Genomic DNA, 14,611 nt, shown 5'->3' on the forward strand with positions numbered 1-14,611 from the left:
CTAGAAGGCTTCTCTGGTTAGTGGGTAGTACTGAGCTATGTAAAGGGAATGGGCTTGAGGCTTAGTGAATGCAAGGGTGTCATAAAGAAGCAGCTATGTATTTGCAAATCATGAATGCACTCTAATACTAGACCAGCACTACATTTGCTTAAAATGGATTCAAGTGTTAAAAGAGGAAACTTTCTTCTTTGTTTTCTATTATTCTTTGGAAACTGGCCATATTACTCTAATTGTAACTGTGTAAAGTCCATGTTAAATAGTGAATACAAATTATTCTTTCCTTTCGTGTTTGTTTTTCTTATAAGAGAGACTGAGAGTAAGAGACACATGGTTGACGAGCTGACTTGTTTGTGGAGAATTTCTAGCGTTTCTTTAAGAGAGTGAGAGACACGTTATAAGATATTTGAGGGAGAGATGTTGAATATTCCGAACACCAAGAAAAGTATTGGAGGAAACCGTGTTCCTATTTGTTAGCCCACGGATTCCCATGGGTTTAACCATTCACCTTTACCTTATTGTTTTGATGCTAGCAAGACAACAAGGTGTTGCCTATTGGGATTTCACTATTAGAGTATGAAACTGTGTTTTATCTCGTTGTTTTTCTACTCGACCTCGTCATAGGAATCTCCTTGATTTTCTCCTATTTACCTAAAAATACATGGAATTTTTTGTGTGTAACTAACTGATTCTCTTATCCTTGAAAACCATTAATATATATCCTTTGATTGGACAATCCTAGACCTATAATTTTAGTAGGGTTAAATGCTTTGTCAATTTGGGACGTGAACCGGGAACCATGTGAGGCGCCTTGTAATGGCTCATGATCAAGGTCTGGATTAAACACACATGTCTCATGTGGACTGGATGATCTTTAGGATTCAACCCTAATGGCACTACTATTCGTGTCGTCTGTTTATATATAATGCTCAGCACTTAGCAACAATGGGGTCGGCCATTATTTTACAAACAATTGAACGAAGTCATTTCATCTTAAGACATGGATTTTCGGGCAAGGCCCGCCATCACAACGGTCACGATGCATGCCACATATAAATCTTAGATGACGACCGATTGCATTCTACATGTGTATAGCACTTTGACAATCCTTACAACTGTCATCATACCAAAAATTGAAACAAATTGTATTTTTGTCTTTTAACAAATAAATCTGCAGTAAAAGTCTCCATGCTGTCCAATTTGCAAAGAATGGGCACAATGGCATTACATTAGAAAATTAGCAAACTGGAGGACTCCATTTGCAAAAACACGTCAACTGTTTTTTCAGAACCCCGCTTTTTTAATTTGGAACTTTATTGGTCTCTCTATTTGGGGCTTTTCACATTATTTCTAGAGTTCCCTAAGAATCTTTGGCTTGATTTTTTGCTCTAATCTTAAGTAGTTATTGCTTCCAATCAGATTGGGTTTTCTGCTGTAGGAATTGATTCAACTTTCTCCAAAATAGTAGACAGAAAACATGTTCTTACTCTCCAAATGTTGATTCCCCACCAACTTATATTCAAATAAAGAAGAAAGAGCTAACACGAAGACAAGATGATCAAAAAGAAAAGTATACTTCAACTTCACTCATGCTCATTCAATGTAAACCAATCACATGCCATCCAAGCTAGGGAAGAGACTAGTAGATAAGATTGATGGTACTTGACGAGAATAATTATTAGAGGAAAGTCTTGGATATGAGAGGGAAATATCAAATCAGTCCGAGACTTTCTTTCTCAAGCCATAAACTTCTCTCTCTCTCACGTCCAAGTCTTCTTCTAATAAGGCTTTCCTCTATTAAGGCTTTCTTTATCAAGTGCAAGGTTTCCCTCTCATATCCAAGACTTTCCTCTAATAATAATGAACAACCCCTTGCATAGATTTTTTTAATTTCTACTAAAATATAAACTTAATTAGAACCACCTTGGATTTTTGAATGATTTGAATAACTCTGGTACTTGTGTGCTGCTCTTTCGACATTCTGAATTGACTTTGTTTTCAATCCAATCTTTTCTCATTGTTTTTTTACTGTTTAGTTTTATTTTAAATAATGGCATTGCTCAATGAATCATGCCGATGAAGAAGGGAATGTTTGGTCCAGCTCTCCGTCGGAATTGAATAATGCTCGTGTATCCTTTACCATAGACACAACAGTGCGGGATTGGTTCAATGAATCACGCCAAATTAAGTGCATACTATGGGATGTGAAACAACCAATTACTCGAAAAGCTTAAGCTGTTATAGTTGGTGTTATTTAATCATTTATACTTCCACACTCGCAGCCACGTATGCCCCCCTTTTTTTTCTGGTTGGCTATACGCCTGGATTTTTTAAATGAAGTACCCCTCCAAACACTCCATGTGGAATTTTTAAATGAAGTACGCCTTCAAACACTCCATGGGCTTTCTCTTTTGATGGGCTAAGTCTTACCTTCTCTAAAGAACAGTTATTAGTCTTCTATGAAAATGTCAATTAGTTTTTAGTCTTTTTATGAAAATATTAATGATCTCTCTCTTATTTTTTTTTATGGGTAAGTTGGGGTTTAGCGGGGACCCTACCGATTTATTAGATAGAGAGAAAGAGATACAATAAAAGCACAAAACCAACCCTAACTCGGAATATGCAAGAGGGGGGGAACCAAGGCTCTGCACATATGTGCAACAAACACTGAGCCCAAGAGATCTAAATGCTCAATGCTTACATAATCACCTAATTTGGTAGGTTCTCTACAAGTTCATCCTAACCCTGCCATTTGTGGAGGGGGAAATGGCCAGAAACATGGACACACAGTGTCTGTCCATTTTCCCCTCCAACTCTGATTGGGTTAGGATGATCTTATAGGGCTGATTTTTGGTACACACCCTATCCATGGAAGGGCCTTCCAAATGAATGCTTTGGATCCCCCCAAAAATGTGGCCCACCCTATGCTGCACATACTTCATTTCCTCATATATATAATAGAGGAAATGGTTTGTGAGCAGCTGCTCAGATAAGCTTATCTGAGCAGAGCTCAAAAACATAGGGGGCCACATTATTTGGATCATCCAAAGCATTCATTTGATAGGCCCTCATATAGATAGGGTGTGCCCGAAAAATCAGCTCCATGAGATCATCCTAACCCTTCAAACCGTGGAGGCAATATGGACAAATTTGTGAAAGTTTATACACGTCCATTTTTTAACTCCACAAATCGTAGGGTTGGGATGATCCCATGGAGCTGATTTTTTGGGCACACCCTATCTATATGAGGGCCTATCAAATGAATGCTTTGGATTATCTAAATGATGTGGCCCCCCAATGTTTATGAGCCCTGCTCAAATATATATATATATAGAGGAAGGTCACCAAACTTATGGTGAGCTAGCTTGCCCAATCACATGGAGGCCCACTTTGTTAGGATGATCCAAACCATTCATTTGAAAGTCCCTTACATAGATGGGGGGTGTACCAAAAATCAGCTCCATAGGATCATCCTAACCCCTCCATTTGTGGAGGACAAAAATGGACAGACACAAATCTGCCCCATTTTTGTTCTCCACAAATGAAGGGGTTAGGATGATCCTATGGAGCTGATTTTTGGTACACCCCCTATCTATGGTAAGGCCTTGCAAATGAATGGTTTGGATCACTCCCCAAAATGTGGGACCCATGTGATTGGGCAAGCTAGCTCACCATAAGTTTGGTATATATATATATATATATATATATTTGATGGGTAAGCTGGGGTTTGGGATAATAAATTTGAAGAAGAAATCAAAGCAAATGAACAAAAAGTCAAAACCGAGAAGAAAATTAAAGGAGAGAATTTCTCTCTCTTTTGGATAGGATTTCAAAATATTGCACAATTCACTTACGTTTTTGCTCTCTCCCTTTTATAAGAAAACCAAAAACTCCAAACTGACTAGGACTCAAACTACACTATATGTCTACTACTTTGGAAACCATGCACTTGTACGTTTGCTCCTTTGTCTATCTAACTAGAGGTAAGGAGAAAAATAACTCACCTTTTCTACCAATAATATTGCTCCCTAACAAATCCCTGCAAACCTTCTTTGGTATTTTGGAAGAAGAAAAGTAGTAACAAGAGATATGAGAAACTGCTTTGCAAAAACGTGAAAATAGAACTCCGTTTGCAAAAATGTGAATGCAAGATCACCTCTTGAATTCACACGTTCATATATATATATATATATATAGAGAGAGAGAGAGAGAGGAAATGAAGTATCTGCAGCTGCACAGATAGCTTATCTGTGCATGGCTGCACAAACCATAGTGGGAGCCACATTTTTTGGGGATCCAAAGCATTCATTTGGAATGCCCTTCCATGGATAGGGTGTGTACCAAAAATCAGCCCTTTTGGATCATCCTAACCTAATCAAAGTTGGAGGGGAAAGTGGACGTACACTGTTTCAGCCCATTTTTTTCCCTCCACAAATGGCAGGGTTAGGATGATCATAAAAGACTGATTTTTGGTACACACACTAGCCATGGAAGGACCTTCCAAATGAATGCTTTGGATCTCTCAAAAAATGTGGCTCCCACTATGGTTTGTGCAGCCATGCACATATAGCTTATCTGTGCAGCTGCACATACTTCATTTTCTTATATATATATATGAGGAAAATGATTGTACGCTCGATCGTACCAAGCTTATGGTACGCTCGAGTGCCCAATCACATGGATCTCACATTTTTTGTGGTGATCCAAAGCATTCATTTGCAAGGCCCTATCATAGATAGGGTGTGTACCAAAAATCAGCTCCATTGAATCATCCAAACCCCTCCAAAAGTGGAGGGCAAAAATGGGCAGATTTGTGGACAAACAATGTCTGTCCATTTTAACCTTCACAAATGGATGGGTTAGGATGATCCTATGGAGCTGATTTTTGGTACACATCCCATCTATGTAAGGGCCTTTCAAATGAATGCTTTGGATCATCGTACAATCCCACCCTATGCAAGGGCTTGGGTGGAGATGGTGGGAGCTACCCCATCAAAACATGGGGTAAAGTGGTGGTTGGGTAATGGTGGGCCCCACCTATACATGAGTTTGAGTGGAGTATCAAAACATTGTGTAAAATCGTACTCCCTACCCTATGCATGGATTTGGGTGGAGATGATGGGCCCACTCATGGGTGCAAAACGGTGGGCCCACCATATGCATGGGTTTGCGTAGAGATGGTGAGCCTTACTGGCTTACCATATCAAAACATGAGGTGCAAATTGGTGGGCCTGCTACGCATAGGTGTAAAATGATGGACCTCGGCTTATCAAAACATATGTTGTAACATGATAGGCTTCTCCACCAATGCTATGCATGAGGTGGAAAAAAAATCTAACATAGAAAAAATTTCAGTAAAAATTTTCCTTAGAAAAAGGTACACAAAAAAAGTTTTCATAGAAAGAAAATGAATGACGAAAGAAACATGTTTCGGCCCTGTTTCGTTTTTATTTCATGAACTGATTGCGAGTCTGGACTCCCAACTGATTCTATCAAAATCCAAAACAAACCGGGCCTAAACTTAAATATGAGTTCAATAATCAGCATTTTAGGCTCAGAATGGGTTCTCGAAATCCAAAACAAGCAGGGCATTGGTAATTCAATGAGTGGAATATTTCATTTATCTGAACATTCCTGCCTTTTGGAGAGAGAGAGAGAGAGAGAGTTTTCACATTGATTGATATTGACCGGTTGAAGAATCAAACAAGGAAAATGTAGTGGTGCTTTTTTGGTGTAGGAAATATGAGATGGAACCCATAACTCTAGTGTTGCAATGCATGGACCCTAGCCACAAGAGTAGAAAGCTTTCACACTTCCTCCTTTTCTCATCTTTTGGTACTTGTGTGGTGGAGATGGGAGGCTTTATTGATGAGGAAGGAAATAGGTTCCACACGTTTCTTATCCGTTTTGGTCATATAACCACTGAAAAGAGGATAAGGGAAAAGGAAGACTGGAAGAGAGATGGGTTCTACACGTTTTTCCTTCAAATACATTGCTTAGTTCTCTTATGAGTCAATAACCATGATTCTCTAATAGAACTGTATTGACACCCCCTTTCTCTATTCTAAACTTATCACTTCTTATATTACTAACAAGCTTAGTTGTCGATTATTTATGTAGGGTTTTTCAAAATACCCTTTAAACGGTTATAACATGGTCAAAACGGCTAAAAATAAAGGTAAAACAGTAAAAAAAAGAAGGAAATACAGCGATTTGGTGGCGTTTCAATAAAAATTTTAAATAAAATACTATGTTCCAGCCAAAATAGGGCATTTCGCCCGGAAGAAACGGGCGAAATTTACGAACATTTATTCCATTGCCCCCCCCCCACACACAAACACACACACACACACTCAAGTAGGGTCCACGGAAAAGATACCAGAGTTCAGGTTGTGGACCCCATAGATATGAAAATGTCCCACTCCGTAATTTTAGCAGGGCAAATTGCCATTGGATAGTTTCACACATGGGACAAAATGCGTCAGGCACGCCACCTCCGAATAATTTGACCTAGATATTGACCTTCCATGATCCTAAGTAGATTTTCCATCCATATTAACAATGAGTAATGTGATCAATGCCTTAGTGGCATCCAATGCATAAACAAATACACACAATTCCTTTTCTCCTTGCAGTGGGAACCATTAGTTTGGCTGGAAATATCCAAGGTGGTCTTGGGTATCTTGCTAAAGTCTCATCACGATCCTTCTCCTTGTACTCAATTTTTCTTTAAAAAACTAGGAAACCTTTACACACTTTAATCTTACATATTCCCATTCACCCAAATACTCATTTGTCCTATTGCTCCACATCAATATCTTTCCTCCTTTCTATCCCCATTCGAAAGTCTTTGTCACTTTTTCTTGTTAGTGGAGAAACTCACGTGGGTTCATCTATGTATGTATATACCACTTTTAGGGGAATGTGGGTCTATTGAGTTTTATTTGTTGGGAGACTTTTAGAAGATGGGCACTTTTGTATCAATGTATTCATGCTAACTCTAGGTTAAAATCATGTAGGAATGATTAAGGGGGAGGAGGTGTGAAGGAATGGGGACCCTAGAGGGCCATGAAAAAAGCCCTAATGAACTTTTGTTAGCGTTTAATGATACCCCTAATGGGGCAACATATATTCTTGAAAAATACATGATTGAGGCCTGTCTCTTTTTTGACATGGGCATGGTGCCCTTTCCCTGTCTTGCACTTGATGCTCCCCTTCCCTACAAAATTAATGTCGCCTTGTCCCCACTACATTCCCTCCGGGCTCCCAATGACTCCCCTGGCCTCCGGGAAAGGCGAGAATCGACATTGTCACACAACTTTTGTGGTGTGTGAGATTAATCGACACTGGGCTCATTGAGTAGTTCATTTGAAAATTATTCACCCTCATTTTCGTTGTTGTAGGACATGGTGGTGAACCCAGTGTTGGCGACACCAGCATGAAGTGCTAGTCTGAGAGGAGGTGCATATGCACCACCTAACAAGAACACTCACCCAATTGACTTTCATCTTGTGCCAACCTTATGAGCCGACATGATTTAAATAAAAAGGAGCCCATATTTTATTTTTTGAACTGATATGATTTCATTTAAAAAGCAGCACCACAACGAGACAGACATGGAGAAAGGGGAATAAGGAAGAAGAAAACAGAAAATGATCTATAATACTCAAGGAGGTAAGAAGTCCAAAATCTCTAACTCATCTCCAGAAGCTAGAAACTCCAGCACGAGCTAATTGGTCCGTCTCTCCGTTTAAAGCACGCCAAATGATCCCCATGCGATCTAGAATATCATCCATAAACTCTGGAAAATCTCCATGGGTGAGATGTCACATCCAACCACCGTATAATGGTAAGGCTCCATTTCTTTTACAGCATAAAACAAATTTTACATCCATTTTTACATCGAAAGAAATGGAGCTTAAGGGAATCACCCTCCACCACTAGGTTGTCTAATCCGTGCTTTGCTGACAGTCATATACCCTCGAGGATCACCCTCACTTCTACCTCATTAGAATCCTTCATACCGATCGAGCCTCAGAAAGCTTATACGGTCCCAAAAGGAGCCAATTTAAAAAAAAAAAAAAAAACTGGTGAGATTTCATTAAAAAACAGCCACTACCAAGATGGTCATGAAAACAAACAAAAACAGGAGGAAGATACAAAAAACAAGAAAATCAATTATCTCGATTGATTCTCTAGCCACTCCTCAAGCAAGGCGACCAACCACTCCATTTGCTGACCGCCTAACGTGATTGAAGCGAACTAAGTGGTCCGATACTCGATCCATAATCTCATCAATAAGCTCTGCTAATCTCCATGGGTGAGGAGTTCAGCCTTCCAACCATCTAATGGCATTAATAGAGTTGCCATAAGATTGTCCATCTCTCTTTCTGACATCATTTTGATTCCTTGATGAATTGCTCGCGCTTCATTCGAGTCCTTGATACCAATCGTTCCTAAGTAGGCCCATTTTGTGATGCAATTCTCATCTCTTATAGTATCACCTATTTCCGTGGGAACCGGATTCCCTAAACTTGAGCCATCAAAATTAAACTTCAACCAACCGCGGTTAGGGGGGGATCATCTAGGGGCTGGAATCTCCTCATGTTCGTTAATATTGCAAATCTCCTTCCAACACCTTCTTATGTCTGAAGTCGAGTACAAGGAAAACGTAGGGAGAACTTTAGCCCCCCAAGAGATGACTAAATATATAATCCTAGAGAAGGAGAATGAGGTGCTTTTAGCTAATTTTTAAAAACTGTGGGCGTTTCTCTCTTTCCAAAGAACCCAGATGGAGGGTATCAAAGACAAATACCATAAGGTCTTACCCTTGTAGAGCCAAGGAGCGAAAGACCAGCAATGGAGGAGACCTGATATGTGTGCAAGAAACACCTAGGAAATATTGAACAAGCCCAGCATTTTACACCAAATCTGACGAGTGTACTTGCAATGGACAAGCATGTGGTCCACTATCTCTCCAGATCCCGCACAAAGGGAAAAATGATCGACCATGATCATGTGACACCGTCGGAGGTGATATATGGTTTGTAGTCTTCTTTGAAACGATGACCATCTAAAGTCTTGAACTCTGGGTGTTGATGGGATGCTCCATACCATGGAAAGCCGTGAGGGAGGGAGGAAGGAGCCAAATAGCAGTAAAATGATTTAACCGTAAACGAACCAGAGTCATTCAAGATCCAAACCCTTTTGTCATCTCCGTGCTTCCCGATGTAATGGGATTCCAATAGATGGATTAAAGAAGCGACTCATCCACTTCCCAATCAAAGAAATTTCGTCTAAATTCAATTTTCACAATATCCTTTCTCCTTCTCTCTGAAACCAGGGGCGGAGGCACATATAGCATTAGGAGGGGCATGCTCCCCCCCCCCACCCCAAATGACCAATGCATTCAAGGGCAGTCCGCCCCCCAAGTGTAAATTCCTGGCTCCGCCCCTGTCGCGCACTAATATTCGATGTCACTCTAAAGAGACCAGGGAAGAAATCCATAAGAGGAATTTGAGAGCACCATTTATCTTGCCAGAATTTAACTCTGTCTCCACTGTACACCCTGAATCTAATTCCTTCCTGAAACGTAATTTGTTGCCTTAGGCTATCCCTCCATATTGTTAAGGCTTTACGACCATAGTTGTCCTACAAAATCCAATTACCGGGGTGGATCCATACTTCATTTCTATTACCATCGTCCAGGGGCTGGTCTGTTCTTTTACAAATCTCCATAACCATTTACCCAATAGCACTTTATTAACTTCCCTCAACCAGCGAATCCCGATCCACCTGCTTTGCTAGGTTTGCAAGCTTCCTCCCAACTAACCAAGTGTATCTTATACTTTTCATCATCCCCTCCCCATAGGAAATTTCTTCGAATCTTTTCAATTCTTTCAATCACACTTACCGGGCATCTGAGAAGAGAAAAGTGGTTTATTGGAATATTAGTCAAAAATGTTTTATAAGGGTAATTCTCTGTCCAAGCGAAACTAGATTCCGTTTCTAGGTAGAGAGTCTTCTGTCAACCCTTTCCACTATCGGATCCCATGCCCTCTTCTTAGGGCGACCAACTCCAAGAGGAAGTCCCAGATAAGTGGTTAGGAATTCTTCAACTGAGCACCCCAATAGACTAGCTATTCTGGTTGTCTCTTCTGCCTCGAGGTGAATTAGATTTGCTACAGTTGGATCTGTGACCTTTTACCACTTCATAGCACCGCAGAATATGCTCGAGATTTAGAATTTGGGCATCATCTGCCTTGCTAAAAACCAACGTGTCATCACCGAATTGAAGTTGAGCCAATATGATTAAAAAATATTATTCAAAGAACCAAAAGAAAAATCAAGAGCGGATGTATAAGGAAATTGATCGCAAGATCTCCCACCTCTAATCTGTGTGAAGATCACCATTCGCGTATGGTACCTTGATCTCAAAGATTTGAAAAATAGTTAATTGTCTTTCGGTTAATTAAATGGGAAGGAGGGTGGAGTCCACATCTTACTCCCTACACGTTTTACACATTAGACGTGTCTTTTTATACCTTCTTAGTAAGCATAGTTAGTCTAGATCTTTTGAGATTTTCTAATTGGGGTAAACCCATATTTCAAGCTTTCATTAAACAAAAAAAAAACATGCCACACGCTATAGTTCTTTTGTTCTCTATATCTCTCCCCCTAAAAGACAATAATATTCCTCCTAAAAAATCATATGGTCCACGCAATGAGCACAAAGCAAATGATTTTTTTTATAACCAGTTTAACAATGTCCGCTCGACCCCAAAGAACACATAAATTTCGGATCTGGTCACTCCCATTAATCGCAATATTGAGGGACCTATGACAAGGTAAGGGCTCCATAGCTCCCACCAATAGGGTTCAATGTGGCCAATAGATCAGGCCAAGCCACCTGCATGTCTTCCTCTCCTCTTTTTTTTTTAAATAATCTGTAACTTAAAGCCGAGTTGGTTTTAGATTCAGACAACTGGTTGTGGGCCCAATCCGATTTACTGGATAGGGCCCAATCCGATTTAAGGGAGATGACATTCCCCTCCTAACGGTTTTCGTGAGAATGGTTCACTGTTTGAGGATAAATTCACCCCCTGTAACGTTTTTAACTTGCCTTTAAAACTTAACAAATAACGTTAGGGGGGAAGGGGGCATGTCATTCCCAAAATTAAACGTAATTAAGAGTCCAATAATTGGTTTGGGGCTCACAGTCGGTTGCAACAATCTAAAACGAATAGGGCCTAAACGCCAAGTGAATTTTGAATTACCCCGTACCATCGGGCCCAACGACGCAACATTTGAGGGTAAGAATGGAATAAGATATTAATATCATGGTCACAAGTTGCCACCTAGTTAGTGAGAGCCATGGGGCCCATAGTGTTATCAATGTCACTAGGATGTAGGTCCCATCACTTGAACAAACCAACCAGCATAGATGTTTTTTTTTTTTGCATCAGTAAATGATACTAGCTAGCATTCCTTCATTTTTATAAGATCAAGAGGCATGCATAAATATAAGATTGAGGGAGACATGAAAGGCGTGCCATGGCAACTAATGTTTTGCAATAATGTAATGTACATTGTATATAATAATAGAACAATCGAAAATGTAGGTAATAGAATAATCGAAAATGTAGATTATAGAAGTATTCGTATCCTAATCAATTCACGAGAATACACGCCCCCATACTTCTCTATCATGGATCATGGGTAGTATGTGTTCCTATCAATTAGTACATGTGTCAACCCTTCAACAATTTTATCAACAGCATTGATAGCCACACACTACCAAATGTTCCAGACCGCAATAGCCTTTTGAAGGTCGCAATGCACTGCTCGAAGTTCATACTTAGAAAACTTCGTGCCTAGATTTGGTATTTTTCCATAGGGCGCTGATATTTTCACCACCATTTTGATCGATTGTGGCAATCAATTCTAGGGTTCCACACAAGGACATATATGTGCAATCAAGACCGTTGATCTTGTAGAACATTATTAGGCTACTTATATAGTCCATGCCAAATGGATGTCCATACTTAAGATAATGAACTGCAAAAATCAAGGGTTTTTCTTAATTGACGAAACTCTAAAAGAAGCTTAATGGATCCAGAATCTAAGATCATCCCATCATTTTGTTCTCAAGAACATTTGGTTGTACTTGTGGGTGACAATTGGACCAACTGATCCAACCACATGAGAGAGAGAGAGAGAGAGAGAGAGTATTTTTAGCTTTTTCTCTATGCAACGCTTCTTTGGACGATGCCATTTTTACACCAAAGGAGTCTCTGGCAACCATGATTTTTTTTTCTATGGAAAACTCGTGTGGGCAATTGTGTGAGAAGCGGAGTAGTGATGAACGGGTAGGAGTGGAAAAAGCATAAAAACTCTCCGTTTGGTTGCTGGGTTTTTTTTTTTCCTAGGATTTATGTGGGAGAATATTTAGTGGTCACATCAGCTTTTTCTTGGTGACAATAGCAAAATCTCATCTTGAAAATGGTGGTCTCTCTTTCTCTCTCTACCCTCTCTCTCCACTAATCATAATATCTTTCTCTAATTAATGCTTGTCCCATCTTTTGTCTCCTACCTTTACCCACATAAATCCTAGGAATCTATTCAGAATTCGATTTTTATTTTCCAGGTTTTTATGAGCTTTTAGGAGCCTTTTCACACTCCTCTCACTCCCACCCTCTCAAGTCTCTCCCTATGAATCATATCTCTCACAACTAGCCCAACAAATAATCCCTCGAATAGTTTTTTCCATGGTTGCTAAACATGCCCCAAGGGTGTAAAATAAATTTTACTCTCAATCTTACATAGAAAAGGAACATATATGAAAATAAAAAAATGCTAAAAAGATGGTGGCTGCTAGGTACAGTCCTATTTCCTAACTTATGAAGGGTGGCACCCCAGCATAAAAATCTCCTCAGATATATGAGGACGTTAGAATTGAACGGTACCAAGAATCCTCACACTATTACCAGTAGTGTAGTCGTTCTCAATTCTCATTAAATAATAAAATGATAGCTTTCTTTTCTGTCCATATCCACGGCTCGTGTCGGCGATTGGGACTTTCAATCTGGTGGGCCAATGGATCACTGTTGTCACTATGTAGAAACATCTTTATCCGTTCCGATTAATAGCCACCGTATGGATTGTTTTAAAATAAAGAGGAATGATAAACTGAAGGGTGACCTTGCTAAAACCATGCTTTTAAATTTCGCCCGAAATCCGTTCCGAAACAGAAATTGCAAAAATTTCAGAAATTTCGGTTGACAATTTCGGCGAATTTTTTGATAAAATATTAATTTTTTTTAAAATTTCTTTACAGAATTTTGGCCCAAAAATCCAACATTTCAAGCACATCTACCGAATTTCGGCCAAAATTTCTGCTTCGGCGAGGACCAAAATTACCTCCGAAACCGAAATTTAAAACATTGGCTAAAACACGCTACAAGGCACCCCTATTGGACCATCTCACCGAAATGCATTTATAATGACAGGAGAATATTAGATTTTTTTTTTGAAGAGCGTCCTTCAGTTAAGCATTCTCTTAAAAAAAAAAAGACTTTTGCTAAGCAAAATCTGCAACTTTCAAAGGGAAATGATATCACCACTACCGTATTTTGATGATCACACTTATAGCATTATTAAAAGTACGGTATAGCCAGCACCATACGTTGATCCAAATCGTCCATTAGATGGGCCCCAGCCTAAATAGGTTGTGCCCTGACATTCATTTCCATAGGTTGATCCAAACCCTCCGATCTATAGAGGAACTGAATATTAGAGGGTTGATCCTAACCCTCTAAAGATCGGAGGGTTAGGATCAACCTATGGAAATGATTTTTTGCACAACCTATTAAGGCTGTGGCCCATCTAATGGACGGTTTGGATCATCCTATGGTGCGGGCTATACCGTACTTTTTAATAAAGTGAGGAGTGGTGAATGGTGATGTCATTTTCCTTTTCAAATATCTAAGATCCTCATCCTCCAAGGTTATGCAGCTTCCAAGCCAGCCAACATAAAAACTAGCTTACCAAAGGGAAGTGATATATATATTCGGGGGCGAATATATTCAATCAAATCATTACTATTGCGAGTCACCGAGTCACGGGTGCTATCAACGTTTCCGCGGTAAAATCGTTACTATTGGAATAGAGAGGGGTAGTTCTGTCTTACTAAAATCCAGCCTCAGATACCCGATGAAAATATCTTGGGAAGAAAAGGAAAAGACGACGATCATCTCTCCTTTCCTTTGTCTAATCAGTAAAAAAAGAAAAAGAAAAGCTTGAAAACGACTCCTTTTATTTTCTTACAATTCTCTCACCACTCTGACAGTGACCATTAAAGAACACACAGCACATGCCTCACGTCCCGTCAGTCATAGATCATATCAATTAAACGGTTCAGATTTCTCATTAGCTTTGCTCGACGGTCTAGATTGAAACTTTTACCAAAAGTTGCAAACCCTTCCCCCAAAATCTCTCTCCTATTTACAGACTACTTTGCTTAGAACAGTGAGTTTTTCTCGTTGCTTAGGAATGGGTTTAAAATAAGAGTACTGATATCGGCACTACCAGTTTTTAATAATACCACGAACCCAGA

Source organism: Tasmannia lanceolata, unplaced genomic scaffold (genome assembly GCF_043159265.1).
Source record: "Tasmannia lanceolata isolate RefF3 unplaced genomic scaffold, GAP_Taslan_0.1 ptg000020l, whole genome shotgun sequence".
Classification (NCBI taxonomy): Eukaryota; Viridiplantae; Streptophyta; class Magnoliopsida; order Canellales; family Winteraceae; genus Tasmannia; species Tasmannia lanceolata.